At 39.4% G+C, this 4,393-nt stretch overlaps 1 pseudogene; it reads right to left on the bottom strand.

Annotated features, from left to right (window-relative positions):
- Positions 1-2,706: 2,706 nt before the first annotated feature.
- On the bottom strand, positions 2,707-3,570 carry LOC131486187 (large ribosomal subunit protein eL6-like; annotated as a pseudogene).
- Between the last annotated feature and the right edge of the window lie 823 nt (positions 3,571-4,393).

Genomic DNA, 4,393 nt, shown 5'->3' with positions numbered 1-4,393 from the left:
GCAGGTACATGCAAGTATGTAAAACTGCAAAGCCCATTCTCTATCTCCTCATAGTGCATATTGAGTAAAGACCCAATTATGTAATTTATGTGAAAGATACAATGGTACTTAGGAGGAAGTCATTTCTGCTCCATCTATAAGTGTTCTAAACTACCAGGTTCTTGGTGATCAGCTTCCTCTAGTAGGAAGTATCTGGCTTCCCTGGATGATCTTCTAGCCATTATGCAGAGAAGATGGAGTCACCACGCATACACACACACACACACACACACACACACACACACATTCTGCATAACAACCAAAGAGTCTAGAATTGTAATCAGAATGGCAGAGTTAAACAGAGAAATCTTTTGAAAGGAAGTGAATTTTGTCCAGAGAATGTGCTAATTGTTCCTGGAGTGTGACTGACCAATAACTGCACTTGACTTGGAAAGACCAGAGGGGATCACCCTTCAACCCTTACAAGAGTCTTAACATGTATCTTCTTGACAGAATGACACAGCCAATCAACTTTCCACTCTGTCCCATGGAATGTGATTGTATAGCCTACAATGAAAGTAAGGAAACCAGTCTTTAATTATGTACTCTATGTAAGATGAGATATGTCACTTACATGGTTTTTCAGTTAATCCTCACAACCATGCTATTAAAATAAGTCCTAGTATTTCCATTTCCCACGTAAGACATGGAGTCAGAGATATGGTGATGTGTTCAAAGCTTAACAATTCACACAGCAAATATTCAAATCCAAGTTCTTTGAACTAACAGCCCTTATTTTTTTTCACTGTATCACTGAATCAAATATGAGATACAGTCTTTCACATAGAAGTGAGCTACTTTTGGGGCGCCTGGGTGGCGCAGTTGGTTAAGCGTCTGACTTCAGCCAGGTCACGATCTCGCAGTCCGTGAGTTCGAGCCCCGCGTCAGGCTCTGGGCTGATGGTTCGGAGCCTGGAGCCTGTTTCCGATTCTGTGTCTCCCTCTCTCTCTGCCCCTCCCCCGTTCATGCTCTGTCTCTCTCTGTCCCAAAAATAAAAAAAAAAAATTAAAAAAAAAAAGTTGAAAAAAAAGAAGTGAGCTACTTTTGATTTGCCATTTTAAGCCATGTGCCCCCTGGTTTCAGAACAGGTGACCTCGAGCCATATACCCCCACACACCTAATCCTCCCTTTAGGTAACCAAAAATTCACTAACCTTGAAGAAGTTTGGAGAATAATCTGAGTATTGGGAGAAGTTTACTCGAGACTAGAGTTTCCCAAAAGTGAATTGTTCATGAACCATCTTCATAATTTTTTACCATATCCTCTTTCCAGCTATATAATTATTTGTATATTTTTGTTGCTTTAGATTAATTTATTTTAATTAAGATTAATAAATTTCAAAGAAAATTTTATATTACCACCACAAATGGAATATCCACATCAATTAATTAATTTCATAGTAATTAAAATCTGAGTACTCTTTAATATCATCATGTGTGCCATCAAGACAATGCTTACCACACTTTAGAAAATACTGCTTTTGACAGATCTGACCTATGTCAGGAATAAATCACAATCTTAACTAACTCATTTGTGTCTCACTTTAGTGGAGTTATCCAGCTGTCATATTTCAGTATTGTAGAATGTGCCATTTTTAAATTCAATCCTGGCTTCCTTGATCATGATGAAGAGCTGTCTTCTTTTCCCTTTGTCTGTCTATCTGTCTGTCTGTCTGTCTGTCTCTCTCTCTCTCTCTCTCTCTGACTCTCTCATAATGGCTTTATTGAGGTATTCCCATACCATAAAGTTGACCCATTTGAGGAAAATAATTTAATCGTATATGTTGCTTTGCAACCCTCTCAGAAGCTTCCAAGGTATAATCTGAAACTAGTCCCCAAAAACAGAAGGCAGGAAGAAACTAAAGAAAGAGGTAGGCCACTCCCAGATTAATAGGTAGCAGTTGTAATAATCAAAGGGAACCTGCATATGAAACTTGTCTTGGGCTGTTGCAAGACGAATGGATCCCTGCATCAGCCCTCCAAATCTTAAAAGTTTATAAAGAGGCCCTAACTAGGCTCAGTCACATATACCATGTAAGTGTTTCCAACATGACATCACCATCCCAAGGATTTGTCTTTGAAGCAGCCTCTGGGAATGGGAAAGGCAAGCAGAACCCACATTCCAAGGAGAGGGGAGTAGGTAAGGTGCCTCCAAGTGCCCAGGTCTGGCTCATGGGTTAATCAGCAGTCATGTCTTTTTGATGACATTTTCCAACAGTATACTCACATAGTTGTGCAGTCACTACCACAATCAATTTTAGAACACTTTCATCACTGCAAAAGGAAACCACGTGTCCTTTATTAGTCACCCTGTTCTCCCACTACCCCCAGCCCCAGGCAACCACTAATCCAATTTCTGACTCTATGGATTTGCCTATTTTAGATATTCCATATAAATGGAATCATGCAATATGTGACCTTTAACATCTGGTTTCTTATACTTAATGTTTTCAAAACTAACCCATGTTGTAGAATATATCACTATTTCATTACTTCTTATTGCTGAATAATATTCCGTTGCATGGAAATACCATAATTTGTGTATCCACCCATCAGCTGGTGGACGTTTGGGTTGTTTTCACTTTTTGTCTATCATGAATGGGGTCAGCATTTATGTACAAATTTTTTTTGATAGATCCATTATTTAATTAGGTTCTTTTTAACAAATTTAGAACACCAATTTGTGAAGGTAAACGCCATTCATGAGAGCAGACATAGAGCAGAGGTAGCCCTGAAGCTGAGGAACAGCTTTGATTTTTGGCAGAATTTGCGAGTCCACAGCTTTCTGATCAACCTTGCACTGCTCTGTAATCTCGTACTTCTCTTTCTCCATGTTGAAGATCTCACCTTCCTTGTGTCTGGGTTTATGCAGCTTCTTCTTCTTAAAGTAAGCATCAGTGAGGTGTTTGGGGATTTTCACACTGCTGATATCAATTTTGGTGGAGGTGATGACAAATTTCTGGTGTGCTCTACGCAGAGGAACTCGAGTAAGGGGCAGAGGTCCAGTCACAAGTAGCAAGCCACTGCTCAGTTGCTTCAGGAAAACCACCCTCTTGCCTCTGTGGCGCTCAGTGAGGATGACCAACATGGTCCCAGCAGTGATGCTAGCTCGCAGTTTCCTCACAAGCTGACTGAAAGGTTTTTTGCCATGGCTCAACAGCTTCTGTGGCACATCTTCAGTAGAATAATACCTAGGCATTTTGTGAAGTTTAACCACTCAGGTGCCACCATTCTTGTCACCACCAACTGGTTTTGTGACAGTAGCAAGAACCTTCTCCTTCTTTTTCTTTTCAATCCTGGATTTAGCTGCTGAATACTTCCTCTTTTACGTAGCCTTTCTCCAGTACATAGCCGATCTGGAGTATCTGCCAATTCCTCTGACTAGGACAGGGTTTTGGCTGCAGTGGGGCTTCCCCTTATTTGATGTTTTAGCTTTAAGGTTATCCTTCTTAACCTTGCCACCAGCATCAGCCTTCTTGGCTTCAGGTTTCTTCTCCTTAGTATCCAGCTTCTCAGCTTTTTCGCCCTCCATCTTGCAAGATGGGAAAGCTATGCACAAGTTTTTATGCGGATGTTTGTTTGTTTTGTTTTGTTTTGTTTTGTTTTTGCCTTATATGCCTAGGAATGGAATTGCTGAGATGATAAAGGGTCTTAGCAGTGTTTGGGGTTATGGTTTAAATTACCTGTTTGACCTGAATTAAATCACTCAAACATAATGATATCCTTCCTTAATTCACTCATTATAAAACTAGACAACCAAATGCTGCTGTATTTACCAGAGGGGTCTTCCAAGACAGAAATGATAAGTGGACAGAAACTGAAGAATCTGGATTCTGCCACCGACTAGCTAAATGTCCGTGAGCAAATCACTTTACCTACTACCCTCCATTGTCCTTATTTGGAAAATGAAGAAATTAGACTTGCTTTTGTCTGACATTCTTACTCACTTTAATACTCTAATTTTATTAATATATGTGAAAGCATTTTGACAAGTTAAGGGCAGATATATATAGATATATAGATATATAGATATAGATATAGATATAGATATAGATATAGACCCATCTATCACATACCTCCTTGCTGAGAAACCATGTCTCATGGTGAAATAACATCAGCACTCAATCTTAGGAAAATAATGCCCAAATTGGGCCATTTCCTCAAAGTAAAACATATTCTCATGCAATTCTCAGGTGCTTATGTCCCCTCTCAAAGGATGAGAACATATATTTCTTTTTCTTTACATAATTCTATTTTCTTAAGCAAAGAAAATACTATAAGGGGAACCCAGGTGTTCTCCCTATGCAATATATTTTCAGCACATCCCTGGTAACCATAAATTGCTTTGGAAAGGA

The sequence above is a fragment of the Neofelis nebulosa genome, chromosome 9, assembly GCF_028018385.1.
Source record: "Neofelis nebulosa isolate mNeoNeb1 chromosome 9, mNeoNeb1.pri, whole genome shotgun sequence".
In the NCBI taxonomy this organism is placed as follows: Eukaryota; Metazoa; Chordata; class Mammalia; order Carnivora; family Felidae; genus Neofelis; species Neofelis nebulosa.
Note: the sequence above shows the minus strand (reverse complement) of the source record. Positions and strands in the feature narration are given on the sequence as shown.